The 15,922-nt window shown below is 49.6% G+C and overlaps 1 protein-coding gene across 5 annotated transcripts in view; it reads right to left on the bottom strand.

The window, feature by feature from the left end:
* Positions 1–15,922, bottom strand: part of Csmd2 (CUB and Sushi multiple domains 2) — a 548,321-nt gene that overhangs the window by 323,053 nt on the left and 209,346 nt on the right. The gene's annotated exons all lie outside the window — the stretch shown is intronic.

The raw sequence follows: 15,922 nt of genomic DNA, 5'->3' as shown, positions 1-15,922 counted from the left end.
TGGAGGCCCAACTGCCTTTTTGCATAACTGGGTTGAAGGTGAGGTCTACCAATTTCTGGTTTCTCTTTTTATTTGCGGGGAGGCACCAAGCTGCTGTTTTTATTTCTTCCAGTGTTTGCATTCTTATCACTCAGATGGCTATTACTGGGTCTTTTAATACATTCAAACCTTCCATCCGAATGAGCACATTTCCACACCACCTACTCTCTAATCAGAGATTAAGAGATCTGAACTCACAGATTCAGCACTTTGGACAGAGCTAGGATTTTTTTGTGTGTGTGTGCTAATGTGTAGTCAGTATTGGATTTGCATTTTAAAGCTATTTACATTAAGTGTGTGAGACTGCATCCTCCACCCCTTGCTCTGGAGTTCCGGCTCTCTCTTCCTTCTCACTGTCTAGGAGATGAGGAAAGGTGGCCATAAAGATTTTATGAGTCCAAGAGAAACATTACTCAAACAGAATTTATTTCCAAGGTGTCATTCTGGAGGTGTGGCATGTCATTTAAAGGGGAAGAGAAGCTCCTCTTGGTGGGATTCTTATACTCAAGCAAAGCTCAAATGTTGCAGAACCTCCTATAATGTCCACCCAGTGAACAGTTTCTTCAGTTTGGTTTGGATCAACAGACTATTTATGAAGTATTGTCTGCATCTCTGGGGTCATCACTGGAACCAGTGATAATCCAAAATAAGAATGTAATTCTTCCCCATTTGCACGAAGACAAGGAGAGAGGGGATTGCAAACTGGTCCTTTCAAACCTTCACACTCTGGGACAGAATGGTAGATAGGAAGCCCAGTGTGTGCAAAGCCCCCAGGGACTCCCCTGGCTGTGGAGAGAGACACAGGCCCATGTGTGGCACACTTTCTAGTGGGATTAGGTGATGAGAGAAATAGGCACCAGAGCCTTCTGTCTGGTAACTCATTCCTGAACTGGGTGGGATGCCGATCATCTTTTGCCTCGAGGAGAAACTCCTATTCATGCTTTGAGAACTCTGCTCTGTGAAGCCTTTCTGGACTCTCTAAGACAGGCTGGGTCCTCCCTCCCTGGGGTTCCCACAAAATCTTGGGAAACGGAAAGTGGAGATGACAGATAGTGAATAAGTTGATTAAGTTTACGCAAAGTGATCCTAGTGGGGAAAGGACCGGAAGCCATGAGCAGTCAGGGAAGGGGTGGAGGTGCTTGAATTGGATCTTGAAAAATGTGGAGGAGGTCATTCTGGATGGGGGAGGCGGGGAGGACAAGGGCAGGAGACCAAGGTGCTGAGTTGGGGTGCTGTCACCTTAAGAAGACCCCTTAGGAAGTTTGCTCTTCCCCTGCAAGTGGTGGGAGCTCTCAAAATCCATTTTAAGGAGCCACGGGTGTGTCTCAGGGGCAGAGTGTCTGCTGAGCACCTACAAGTCCCCAGGATCCATCCCCAGACCACACATACACAACCACTTTTTAACTTTAATTTCTTCTGTCCCCAGAAAATAACATAGCCTTGTTGTAAAAATTATGGAAAACACAAAAGAATATAAAGTAAAAACAGAAAACAAAAACAGTAATACCCCATTTGGAGCTAAGAGTATTAACATATTTTGACTTTCTTTTCCTTTTTATGACTATTATATAAATGTATGAATAAAAATTTCACTTGATACTATATCTTCAGCCTTGTATGCTGATTTTTAAACTTCATATCACATATTAAGCACTTTCCAATTTCTTTGAATATTCTTCAAAATTATAATTTTAATGGCCATATTTTATCAGCCACATGCACCACAGTTTATTGACTCATTAATGTCAATAAACATCTCTAATAAATAACACTGCAGTGAACATCCCTGCATACACAGCGCCACGTCAGCCCTAACTGTTCCCTTGATATACATTCCTAACAGCGCTTCGCACATCTTACATTTTAATCATCACTGTGAAATTACCTTCGGAAAAGGTTGTGCCAATTTATGATCCCACCAACAGGGCACCAGGTTCCAAAGGTTAAATGGCTCGCCTAAGATGAAACAGCTGTGAGTGGCCGGCTGGGAATCCAGTGTGGGTGACACATCCACGGGTCTGTGGCAGAGGTTTGGTGGGGAGATGGGAGCGGGGTGGCCAGAAGTAATTGAGTCTGCAGGACTCGCCTTGACTCTGGGGAAGATGGACGGTCTAATGAGACAGCATCAAAGGACAGGCTGTCGATGCCACTGCCTGTAACTTCATACGTTTTTAATGCTGCCCGAGTCACGACTCCGCACTTGAGTGTTTAAGGAAACACATCTCCCTCCCTCTCTCTTGACTGGCATTGCTTTGTGGGTGCAGGCATCGGGGTGACGTTAGCAAGAAGGGCACAAGTCAAAATTTGCTCTTCTGAACTTTGAGGAGGGTTCTTCCTCAGTGCCTTGGGTCCATGAAAGGGGTCAATACTGGACACACACTTCACTCCGCCATAAAGGAAATCGGGTACTAGTCACTACACGTCTCCTCAGTGGTCTCAGAGTTAAGAAATGACTCAGTGAAGGAGAAAAGTGTCAAGTCTCAATCCCCACACCCTGAACTACAGCGCACTTCATGGTCACAAAGCCAATGACATAAGATGGCTAACATGAGGACCAGACAGGGGGGTCAGCTTGCCCAAACTCCCCACCTTAACATGCCACAGGCTTCAAAAGGACTCAGAGTCCCATGCGCCAGCCCACTCCATAAATACCTACTCTCTAACTAGCATTTGTCCAGCTCCAACTTAACACTCAGGAAGTTCTTTTATTGGGCTGTTGTACTGAGACAAGATTTGTCTCCTATAGGTACCCTGTTATCTGAAATCTCTTCCATAGGATGGATAGGTGCCATTTTCCTGGCGGTAGGTGGTGGGTTGGTGTATCAACGTCAGACAGACCTGGGCTTCAATTCTGATTCTGTTAGTGAACCGGCTGTGTATTCTTGGGCAAGTTGCTAAATATCTCCAAGTCTCAGATTATTTCCTGGACCATGCATGTACCCTGCTGGAGACTCATGAGGACCAAATCAAATGGCAATAGCATGGCAAGTGGTTAGGTGTTGGAGCCTTCGCTATTATCTTAGTTTCTTGAAGGTGACCTCTGACCTATTGCAGCAGGATGACCTGGGGTGAGTATGTAAAATGTAGACTGGGTCATGCACTTAATCTACCAAGTCGCATTCTATGAGATTGGAATCTAGAGACTTCCATTTGTTTAGTTCAGAGCAGTATCCACAGTGCTACGAATCTGGAAGCCCTTAGTACTTACGGGGACTCTTCAAACCTTCTTGGAGGGTCCATAATCAAGGACCCTTCTGATCCCTGATCTGGAAAGTAAGGCCTCGTTCTCAGGATGTCTTACTCTCAAACACCTTCCTCCCTCATTGTGGGCTTTGAGTGTGGAACAGGTAGGCCAGGCAGAGAGCTGCGGGGCCTCCATGACCAGACACAGTGGGTGATAGAAGGCCCCGGCCTTTCCCCGACACACTGGGCATGTCAATGCCAGGCCCATGCTCTGCAGGAGCTGGGCTCCCGGAAGTGCCAGCATGGCCTTGAGTGTCCTGACACCCACCTTCCTGCCCCGTCACCTCCAGCTGTCATCTGGGTCCTTACACCCCAATTTGATGCTGATGGATCCCAAACATCTTTTACAATCCACACCTTTCTCCAAACTTCAGATCCTAACATCTCTCCAACTTGGGTGCCCTGTGGGCATCTGAAGCTACCATGCCATCATCCCCTGCCAGTCTGTCCACAAGCCACTCAAGCCACGAGCCAGTAGCCACCATCTTTACTCTTCCTCTGCTTTGGGTCACTAGCCCAGTGATGTCATTTCCATGCTCTTTGATTCTCGGCCCTCTCTCCCCCAACCCCCAGTCTCCAGGGAAACTGTGTTCATCTGGACCCACCACGTCTCACATGTGCTGAGACATGAGTGGCTCCTGCCTGGCCACACCCTCCCGTCCACCGGGTTCTCTAACAGTAGCCAGCAAGGCCTTTCATAAACGCAAAGCTGGTCACATCACTCCAGTGCTACGCAGCTTTCAATGGCTCCCTATTGCCATCAGAATAAAAGAGAAACAATCTGGCCCCCGTCTGCTTCTCTGGGCTCATCGTCTCACCTCTCAGTTTTCCAATTTTCCAGGCACAGAACCTGGGAAGTGCCCCTTCTTCAGGGCAGTTTGGTGGGGAGATGGGAGTGGGGTGGCATTGACTCTGGGGAAGATAGACAATCTAATGAGACCTGCTCTGAACGCTTGAAGACCCTGCTTTCGGATTTGTCTCTGTCTTTTCTTTATTGTTGCTGCTTCTCATCCTCTGCCTGTGCAATTCAGCATAAATCGAAAAAAGAGAAATAGGGGCAGTTATGATAATTATCGCCCACGCCTGGGCACTATGCATTGCGCATAGTAAGAGTTTCATATTCAGTTTCTTGTTTGAATTCTTGCAATATCCTCATGGGACAGAGACAGACAAAGAACTAAAGACTCAGAGAGGTTAAGTAACTTGCCCAAGGTCATGCACCAGTATAAGTAGTACAGATGATTCTTAAGCCCAGATTGTCTGGCTTCCAAGACATATCAGAAAACGGAATCAAAGAGCACGCACGATTCAGATCTATTTGCAATGGTCTATGCAGAAAAAGCTACTCAGCCTGAACAGAAACCTCTAAAGATATACTATCCTCAAAAACCTAAGTGCTCAGCCTGGCTTAAGGGAAAGGCAATGTTATCTACCACAGGGTGATTAGGACGACAATGAACTGAAATCCCAGCCACTACTGCAGAAGATCTGCTTCTGAATTCAATTTGGTTCAATCCAATCCAATTTAATTCAGTGCACTTATCGAGTGCCCACCACGCACTGCGCGTGGGGTTGGCTGAGAAAAGTGCAGAGAGCAAGGTGAGAGGCCCCTCTTGGGAAATCACGAGGAACCCAGGCAGGAAGTGGGATGCTGGGGGCCAGGGGACAAGGCAGGAATCTAATGGCCAGTCCTGGAGACTTAGAAGGAGAAAAATTGGCCATCTCTTATGCTAGTCCCTGGTCCATTTTATAATTAGTGGCTAATTACCGCTGTGAATTCTATGCCCATACTTCCTATGGGATACGTATATAAAGATATCACCAGCTTAATAGATGTTCTCAGACATAATACATGTGAAAAAATTGGGACTGATGAGAGGTTGAGGCATGGGATCTAGTGACAAAAGGCTTGGCTCTGAACTCCCAGCGGAGCCACCTTGAGCAGGCTGTGTTAACTCTTTGAACGTCGGTTTCTTCATCTGTAAAAGCGGAATGAAAATAATACCTGCCTCGCAGGGTTACTAAAAGGGACAAGAGAGATTAGGCACAGAAAGTGCTCAGCACAGCCCCAGGTGCCTAGAAAGAGTGCACGTGTGTTAGCGAACACCATTCTTGTTCTGAAGCGGTGACTTGGAAACTGAGCATCATTATAACTCCAAACCCCACATGAGTGGAGCATTGCTAAAGAGTGTTAGCCAGCTGGAGGCCCTGGTGCTAATAAGGGTTTGGACAGTTCCCCTAGGGGTGGCAGGAGCCATCAAAGGGGTCTTGGCAGGGAAAGAGCATGGCCGGGAATGGGCCAGAATAGAGGCTGGACGTGGGGGAGCAGATCTGGGGAGTAGAAGGAGCAGCCTCAGTGCTGTAGGAGCGAGAGCACCTGAACGAGGCCAGTGTCCCCGTGGGACAGAGATGGAGAAAACGGAAAGACATTTAGGAGGTAGAACTAGCAGGACTTGGCAATCAGGAGATGGGAGCAGGTGACACCTGCCCTTCTCTGTGCAAGGTCCGCACAAGAGAGGATCCAGCTGGCCTGCTGGGGAGGAGCCAGTGGCCTCTCTGGGGATCCCCACCATGGAGTTCCTGGGGCATGCCTGGCTGGCTGCCCCTTCCTCTTCCCAGGCACAGTACACAGGTCTGGCTGCAGGGACGCCTGCAGAGAGTGGGTCACAACAGGCAGCCCAAGGGAAATTTTTGCACAGAAGAAGCCTCCCCGCTTCCAGCTGGGGCCAGCAGCCAGCCGAGGGAAAGGGTTTCCCCCTTGGCAGATGGACCTCGGCAAAGGGGAAGAAGTCATTCCTAATTGCAGCAGATTTTTCAGGGTGAAATTGCCAAAACTGGTTAGAAAATAAAAACCTCGGAAGAGTCCAAATAAAGGGGAGGTGACTCCCACTTGTTGATGACTACTTTGTGCCGAGTACCATCCACAGTGCGTTCTCCTTCTGCCTTTACCATGAGCACAGGAGGAATTAGCCACCCATTTAACAGAGAGGGAAACCGAGGCTCGGAGAGCTACGTTCTAAAAACACGAGCCAGTGTTTCACTGGAGGAACCAGAAGTCCAACCCCACTCCCCGACTCCAAAGCCCACTATCTCTCCTCTTCCGCAGCCTACTTCGTGATCTTTAATTCTCAAAGGTCCACGTCTGGAGATGTACGTGCACGCAGACGGTGGCGCTGGGAGGTGATGGAGCGCTTTCAGAAAGCAATTTGGCAGTAAGAATCAAGAGTCTTAAAAAAACATTCATTCTGGAAATTGCTCCTAAAGAAATAATCATAAATTTGGTGGGGGGTGGGGAGAAAAGGAGCACCACATACAAAAATGTTCTCCACAGCCACATTTATACCTCGAATGGCTAGAGACAGCCCTAATGTGCACAGAAGGAGAAAGTGGTTAAGTAAGTTGTGATCTATCCACTTAATGGGATATTTGCAGGCAAGGGTTTACAAAAACATAGCAAATGCTCATGAGATAAGGTGGAAATAATCAGGGTATGAAATGGCCCAGGACATCATCATGGGGAGCCTCGCTGGAGAGCTGGGGTCTTCTGGGGCAGTCTCCCATCCAGTCCCCATCAGCCCCTTCCAAATCACTCCAGATTAAAAAAAGTAATAATAATAAAAATAGCATGGAAAATATGTGGTTTCTCAATTAAATATCCAATAGGCATAAAAAGTCTCTAGACATGTTGCTTTTTTAAATTGCTGTATCATAAGGAATCTAGGGAAAGCTGTTTTCTGCTCAGTCCCTCTTAGGCAGAAATCTTGGTGTGGACGAACCTTTCACTCCTCTTTTATTGTCGTTCCGGAGGGGAGGTGCTGGCTGGACAAACCAAAGGGAAGCAAAGGAAAAGAGCATGCAAATTGGGGAGAAAGAAGCAAAGTGACTTTACTTACAGCGAACATGATTGCCTAAGCCAGAAAATCTAAAATAATCAACGTTAAACTTATTAGAGCTAATGAGGGAGTTCAGCAAGATGGCGGGCGAAGAAAGGAATGTACAAAAATCGATTGGTTTTTTTATTCACAAGCAATCAGCAATTAGAAAATGCACCACAGCACGGTTTCATCCACAATAACAAGAAAAACTATTCAATAGCAAATACCCAGGAGACTGGGCGGATGGGCGCACACCTGTGATCCCAGCGGCTCCAGAGGCTGAGACAGGAGGATTGTGAGTTTAAAGCCCACCTCAGGAATGAATCGAGGCCCTAAGCAACTCAGCAAGAGCCTGCATCTAAATAAAATATAAAAAAGGGCTGGGGATGTGGCTCAGTGGTTAAGGCCCCTGGGTTCAATCCCTGGTACAAAAAAACAAACAAACATAAAAAAGCCTAAGAATAAACCTAAGAAGGAATTTATGGGACCCCATGACAAAACTATAAAAGTCTTGTTAAAAATCCTTAATACAACATGAGGTATGCCATGACCCTGGGTAGGAAGATTCGCTATGTAAATGTGTCAGTTTCTCCAAATGAAACTACAAAGTCAGTGGGATTCCAATCAGAATCACAGTGGAATGTCTTTTAGAGGAAGTCTTGAATACTGACTCTCAAACTCATCCGGAAAAGTAAATGCATAATTGCCAATAAAATATTTAAAATGTAATAATGACGAGGGAGGTCTTTGACCTCTGAAAACAAAAATTAGCATAGAACTATGGTAAAGCTGAAATAATAGAGAAATCAGACAGAAGAGAATGTCCAGACAGAGCCACGGCTAGCTGTGACCTTAGTTTCTGGTGAAGGGCTGGTTCAAATCAGAAAGGACAGGTTGGGGGATAATTCAATAATGGAACTAAAATAAACCTCGATCTATAGCTCACACCTGGTACAGGACAGATTAAAAATTTCAGTCTAAGATATGAAACTCTGAAAATTCCACAAGAAATAGAAGAAAACAAACTTAATAGTTTCCAAGTTGGGAGATATTTCTAGCTGATGGAATTCAGGAGTTCTTGGTGACCCAATCAGGAGATCAGGTGATTTGATCACATAAATATTTAAAAATTTTCCTATGAGGGAGAATAAAATAACAAGACTATATGACAATTTATTGATTGACAATTTATTGATTAACTTTTATTACAGTATATATTAACATTCAAAATATATAAAGAGCACTCAATTCACAATAGCTAAACTGTGGAAACAGCCTAGATGCCCTTTAATAGATGAATGGATAAAGAAACTGTGGTATATACACACAATGGAATACTACTCAGCCTGTAAGAAGAATGAAATTATGACATTTACATGTAAAGGGATGGAATTAGACAATATCATGCTAAGTGAAGTAAGCCGATCCCCAAGAAAACAAAGGCAAAATGTTTTCTCTGGTAAGTGCATGCTGACCCAGGGGGCAAGGAAAGAAAGTAGGAACTTCGGATAGAGCAGAGGAGAGGGAGGGGAGAGAAGGGATGGAAGGGGGAGTGGGTGGGGGGAAGATGGTAGAATGAGATGAACATTATTACACCTATGTATGGGTATGAATGCACCGATGGTGCCACTCTACATCATGTACAACCAGAGAAAGGAAAAGTTGTGCTCCATTTGTGTAAAAAAAAAAAATATATATATGTATATATATAAAGAGCACCTACAAATCAATAGTATATATAAACTAATAGAAAAATAGGCAAAGAATAGGAATGGGCAATTCAGAGAAAAAAAAATAGCCACAAACACATGAAGAGATTAACAGCTACACTAATTGGAGGAATGAAAATCACAAGAAGAATGAGATGGGGTGTTTCTGATTTTCCAGACAGGGCCTCTCTGTGTCATCCAGGCTGGTCTTGAACCCTGTGCTCAAGTTATCCTCCATCTCCATGTCCCAAGGGCTGGGACCACTGTCCCCAGATAACTCAGGTGTTATTGCTCACCCACAGAGATGGATAAAAATAACAAAACTTTTCTTTGGGGAGGAGTTAGGGAGCTAGCCCAGCCTCATACATAGTTGATGGAAAACTTAAATTGGCACAGCTTTTTTGGAGTACATTTTGGCAGAATGTACATTTTAAAATAATGTATACGGTGACCTAGAAATTGCACTTTAAGGGAGCGATCCCATAAATGCACCAATGTGCACCTAAGTTAAGTGCAGGCGGGTGCTAACTGGAGCATTGTTGGAAACGGTGAGAAAATGCAGTGTGAGGCAGGTGTGTGTGTGTGTGTGTGTGTGTGTGTGTGTGTGTGGAGAGAGAGAGAGAGAGAGAGAGAGAGAAATATCTAAATGTACCTTAAAAAACAAGCCACAGGGTAATGCGCAATACCCCCCACCCTGGGTATGTGTGAGGTGCATAACGAGACGGGTCCACAGGATACATGGTCACTTGCTAATAATGGCTGCCCATGGAGAGGACTGTGGAGTTGGCGTAGGTGCTGAGAAGCAGAAGACCTCAACAGCTTTATTCTGTACCCCTGGGTTTTGAATTTTTCACAATGAGCATGAATTGCTTTTGTAAATAATAAAAATAGGGATACACACCTGCACACGCGCATGCGTTCGCGCACACACACACACACACACACACCCGGGCAGTCTATGAATGTAGCCCTTTAAATTAAAAACAAAGCCACGACTAGAAAGAAATAGATAAAAAAATGTCCACGGAGGCGTTTACCCGTGTTTCTCTATCTCCTAAATTTTCTTTGATAACCATGTCTTATGTTTATAATGGAAAGAAAAGAAAACCCTTGATTCTTTTTAAGTTCTGTTTCATTTTTTTTTTTTTTTGCTGGAAATCAATTTGGTAAAATTGTTGCTCTTTCCTATTTTTCTGCAGAGGCTGGCCGGGTGACTTGGAAGCAGAAAGTCAGGGCCTGGCGTTGCCGGACCCTGCACAGGGACCTGAGCCCGTTTGCAGGAGGCGAATCACCAGATGCAAGAAGGGAACAGAGCAAACAGGCTGATAAAAGGTTCCCGTTACCCCATTAAAAGAGATTAATGGGCTGTCCCTGGCATAATAGTATGTGTGAATAAATTGATGACGCCTTGTTATGGTTGTGAATGGATCCTCACGCTCCCGTCCTCCAACCCCACATCTGTAGGAATATCTGGGTCACATGCCTGGGACCGTCTGAATGGCTGAGCAAGAGAACAGGATGAAAAGAGAGAACCCAAATCACTTCTAAGAAAGGAGGCAGGGGAATGGCTTCTACGGAGCACTCAGTAGACACCACTGGTGTGGCCAGCACCATTCTGGGCACTGCGGTGCCCACTTTGCAGAAGGGAATGCTGGGAGACTGTCATTGTCCAAGGAAGCTTAGTGGGACTTGGTCTGTCTGAGTCCAGGTAGGAGGCCTCCCGCCGACCTCCCAGGCAGAGGCCAAGAGAGGACAAACGACAGGGCAGTACTGGGGTGCATGACAGAGCTTTCGCCCACTCGCGGGAGAAAAGACTGTCTCAACTTTGCACCTTTTCTTCCTCCCCAGGCTGAGTTCTGAAACTTCTCCCAGTGGTTCCAGAAAGTGACGGAGGGAATGTCGGGGCATGTCTAAATAAAGTCCCAGGTGGGCGTTCCTGCTCGACTATGCATGAGCTCCTGGTGACTTCACCTCCGGTGCCTACAACTTGGGAAATGAGCACAACTTCAGTGCACAGCCCCCAAATACAAACTTTGCAAAAATATTTGAATGTGGATGGCAGACGCGTGCGTCCCAGGGAGCGATTCTGTGTACCTGTGCGTGTGCGCGCGAGTGTGTGGGGTGTGTGTGTGTGTGTGTGTGTGTGTGATGGCAGAGGGGTTTACAGTCACAGCAACAGGGCCCTGAGGATGGATTCTTATCCTCGGTACCTGCTCTGCCGAGCCACTGTGCCCTCTGCAGGTCTCTGTGACTGGCTGTCACCTGGCTTACCGAGGCTAAGGCAAAGATGCTGTCCCTTCACCTCCCCTGCTGCTCTTCGGGACACTCTCTACGTCCCCAGGAGCAGCCCTCCTTCCTGGGCTTTCAGGACCTGGTGGATAAATACTGCTGCGCCCTCGTCCCTCGCTGGGTTCTGTGGATCAGGGTTTCCCAGAGTCTCCTGTGAGCCTGTGTTCCACCCCCACTGCGGTGGCTGGCAGGGTCTCACACCCTTCTTTGGCTGCTGCCCCTTCCTGGGGTCACACCCTCCCCCTCTCTTGGTTGACCTGCCCTCCCCATATGCCGCCTGCCCTTCAACCCTTGTCTCAGGTCTGCTTTGGGGACATGAGAACCAGGACCAGGGCCCGGTGGACTCCTGCGTCAGATGTGTGCCGTGTCAGCTCTTGTGGGACTTCTGTCCTGGGACACCCAGGGCACTGACTGAGTCCTCATCTCCTGCTGAGCAAGACTGACTCCCCAGGAAACGACACCCCCATCTTTCATGGAGTCCCCAGTCCTTTTGTCCCCAGAGGCTCCCAGCTGTTCTGTGAAGACGTGAAGCTTGGCCCCGCTCACCACGTCCTGCGTCCAACACCGTCGCACCCCCAGGCCACGTCAGTGAACTGCCGGGACCGTGACCATGAGGGACAGCGATGGCTAGGGTATGAGCGTCACCTGCGTGGGGCTGACCTGAAGTGCACAGCGGCCTGAACGAGTGGGAGCTGGCGTTCCTTCCAGCCCTGTTTCAAAGCTGGACAACAGAGGCGCAGAGAGGCTGGATTCCGGGCCCAGTCCTGGAGCTGGGGTCTGGGCCACTGGTTCCAGAGCCTCTGGGCCACCCAGGGAGGGGTGTGCAGCTGGTCAGGGCCCGAGGGGCCCGAGGGCTGTGGGCGATCACCTGCTCTGAGGAGGTCTGGGCTGGAGGTGGTCCAGCCTGGGCCATGGCAGAACCCTGGGATGGTGTGGGGTTGATGGGGACGTGGTGCGGCTGGATGTTAAATCGAGGGGCTCTTCGACGAGGGGTTGCAGCAGGACCAACTCAGCCGCTGGGCTGCGGGAGGATCTCAAGATGCTTACTGTGCCTCTGGTGAGGCGTGGGGACATGTGGCAGGGATCTGGCTCAGGTGTCCAGGTTCCCAGATGTGGGTGGGCCATCCCCAGACCCCAGTGGCCAGGTGGTGAATGTGGAGCTCCCCTGCAGGTTCTGAGGTGGGGACTTCTAGGTCACTGTGCCCTTCGTCCCAGGGGCGACCCTGAACACCACCTCCCCTCTCCGCCGGGCCTGCTGGCACCTGGACCCAGGCCCTGAGGGGCTCACCCCCTCTCCCAACGCCACCCACTCCAGCAGCATCTCCCGAGGACCCCGGAGGCCCGAGCTCCCTGTGTCCCTAAAACTAAGTGGGGCTTTCTCTTGCTCAAGTCACAGGATGAAGCACTTTCCATATTAATCAGGTTGGAGTCGGAGAGCACATGCCAGGGGATTGGAATATGTAGATTTGGATGATGAATTCACGCTCATCAGAAAACCAATGAATCATCCTAACTTCATTATCAGGAATTATTTGATGGGGGAATTGGCAGGGTGGGAGAGGGGGCGAGCGGGGCGGCCGGGGAGAGGATTTCTTGGTTCTCAGCCCAGACGGCGCTCTCTTCAGCAATGCAGGAGGTGGGGTCAGAGAGGTGGCAGGGGAGGGGCAGGCTCAGAGGGTGCAGGCCCTGTGAGGAGGGTGTTGGGGTCAAGGCAATATGGAGAAGAGGTGAGAAAAAGTACCAGAGGTTAAAGTGGCTCCTCCCTGAGGTTAGCTGAAGCACCGAGGGACAATAAATGACAGGAAACCAGGACAGGAATGTGGTGTCATGTCCAGCAGGGATTATGGTAGAGATTGTGCGGGCGCCAGCCTGGCCCCTCACACGAGGTCTGGCAGCCAGACTGGTGGCCAGGAAGCGCCTCGTGCAGTTGACTGGAAGGGCGTGGATTCCACCCCGGCTGCGGCTTGCTCAGTGATGCTCAGCGGGACTCAGTTTCCTCATCTGTGGAACGAGGCAGTTGGGCAACATGGCACTATGGAATTTTCTGGAAGCTTTGGAATCTGTTATTTCCCCGAGTCTTTTCTTCTCTGGGATCAGTGAGTTGCAGCTGCTCTACTCAGTGGTGCCAGTAGAAATCTGTGGGTGTGTCCCATGTATGCCCAGGGGAGCCAGCAGACCTTGGGGCGGCCGGTCCTGGGTACAGCAGGACAGCTGAGGAGGTCCAGAGGCCACCTCACCCCCAGCGCTGCTTCCTGGGGGAGCCAACCGAGGACACCACTGGATGATGTAGTGCGGGAAGTGTCAGCCTCAGGTGGACTTGAGAATTGCTGGGACCCCACCTGGGACCAAATGAGTCAATTCTGTCCAGGTGGAGAGCAGGAACAGTTCTCTCAAGGAAACCTCAGGAAGCCTCTTTGAGAGAAATACAAAATGAGCTGACTCAGGCTTGACAAACGGGAGTCATGTGCCCTTCATGGGCCAGGTGATGTCACATAATATCTCACTTGACCCTCCCAAAGGCTCATTTGGAGGAAGAGGGAGGAGTTTCCATACCATTTCACAGATGACAAAACCAAGGTTCCGAAGTCAGCTTGTCCAAGGCTGCGTGATTCTAAGTGTGGGTGGGAGGTGGTCAGAGACCTGGGTTCTTACCCACTTCCTTCCTTCCCTCCCCCTCCCCACTTCTCCTTTCCCTTTCCTTCGAGTGTTTGATCTAGGGATCAAGTCTGAGGACTTGCACCTGAAAAGCCAGTTCCCTAATATTGAGCTACACCCTCGGCCCAAAGCCACTTTCTTACAGTGCACCCCTTTACTCTTAATCCTTACCCCGACCCGAGGCTCAGAGAGGCAAAGTAATATTCTGAATGTCACACAGCACAGCACAGAGCTGGTATTTCCTGCCAGCCCACGGAATCAGATTGCTCAAAAAATGCTGTTTGTCATGTGGTCATCCAAACCCAACATCCCACTCCCCAAATAACCCATCTGGGCTCCAGCTCTTGCCGAAGGGAGACAGTGGAGTCATTACCAGACCCCGAAGAGATAAAGCATTGCAAATTGAATGAGAAAAATCTATTTTCACATCCTGATGAAGACATAACTGGCACCGGAGGAGCGGATTGTTCTGGAGAAAGACGCAGCCCCCTGCTTTCCTCCTTTTCTTTAAAAAAAAAAAAAACAACTTGGAGTTATAGCTTTAGAAAAACCAGAGCAGCTGACTATCACAGATAAAAATGCCCTTTTGCCTAATTGGATCTTTAATAAGGAATCCTAATTAATTCCCCTGAATGGAGAAGTTCTACCCTGGTGTTATCTCGGCCCCTCGGCCGATGCTGCTGGTTATTTCCAGATACGGAATGATGACTCCTTTCCAGCTGGGCTGGGAGTCGCCAGAGACTTGTCAACCTGCTTGTGAAGGTAATTACCTGCTAAGGCGCCAGGGGAGGTGGGGCTGGGGCACAGCCTGGCTGGTGACCACAGGTAGAGGGGCCGGGGATTGGGAGGGTGCCACCCGGCAGGGTTGGGACATAGGCCACCGTGAAGGAACTGCTGCAGGAGGCAGGGATGCTATCCAGCCTCCAGGATGTCATCCCCTGCTCGAGCAGACCCACGGGACACTTGTGTGGACCGTGTCCCTTGATGGAGCTTGACAGATGCCGGTGATGGCGAGGGCTGCCTGCCTGGGACTCTCCTTGGTCGGGGCCAAGGCTGGGCTGTCATCGCCTGGGGACCCACAGAGACAGCACTAAATGGAACAGGTTATCAGGACAACTTGGGCCACAGACCAGCAGTGAGAAGAAGACGTGGCTGAGTGACACGGGCCGTTTGTCTGCAGTCACAGGGCTTTGCTGGAAAGGGAAAGGGGACGGCGGGCTGTCCCACGCCGGCAGCACTTGGCCAACAGGGCCTCAAGGAGCCAGGCTGCCTGGGAAGCCGCCTGCAGTGTCCCCCAGCCACAGCCCAAGGGACAGAGCAGCACAGGGTGGAGGAGCTGAGGCCCAGGTGTGGGCCCAGGAGCGTTCTTCCAGGAGCCCACAGTCTCCCCCACCCTCCAAGGTCCACACGACGGACAGAGACAGAAAAGCAAAGAGGGGTTTGGCCTGCAACTTGGAACCTCTGTGACCAGGGGCGCATGGCCTGGCTGAACCTCAGTTTCCACAGTCGCTACAGAGACTAAGAGGCCGAGGGTGCAAAGGCCTGGCTTGTAGCAGGGACTCTACAGACAGCGCTTGCCTCTTCCTCCCCAGACCCTCCCTGGTCCAGAAAAATCACCCGGGGACAGGCGGACCTTGCTGGAGGGAGATGTGTGGCCCTGTGTTTATTCATGAAAAATGAGAAAGTCTCCGAGTCCCAGGTTTAAAGTTCCAGCCAGATGGGAGGGGCTCAGGGACCCTCCATTGCTTGGTTAAACCAGGACAATGGAAGTTCAGAAAGTGGAGTGACTTCTTGGCAGCAAGAGTCAAAGTCACTTCTGTTCCCCCGACCTTTCCTGAACCCTTAGGATGCTGCCAAATGGCCCCGGGACCTCAGAGCTGCCGGGCCCAGAGGGACAGGACAGTCCCCTGCCGAAGCCTGTGCCCTGGGCCAGCCAGAAGCAGCCTCCCTTGCCCTTCGGCTGCGGAGGCCGGCCCCACAGCACCTTGAACCTGGGAAGGGAGCTGAGCGCAGCTGTCTGCAGGGAGCCCAGGGAGGGAGGGAGGCCCTGGTGCCGCAGCCACACAAGGTCAGAGCAAGGACACGAGCAGGATTGAAACGCTGGTCCTGCTC

The sequence above is a fragment of the Marmota monax genome, unplaced genomic scaffold, assembly GCF_021218885.2.
Source record: "Marmota monax isolate L192 unplaced genomic scaffold, Marmota_monax_Labrador192_F-V1.1 WCK01_AAM20220418_F8-fsc00008, whole genome shotgun sequence".
Taxonomy (NCBI): Eukaryota; Metazoa; Chordata; class Mammalia; order Rodentia; family Sciuridae; genus Marmota; species Marmota monax.
The sequence above is the reverse complement of the archived record's forward strand: the minus strand, read 5'-3'. Positions and strand labels throughout refer to the sequence as shown.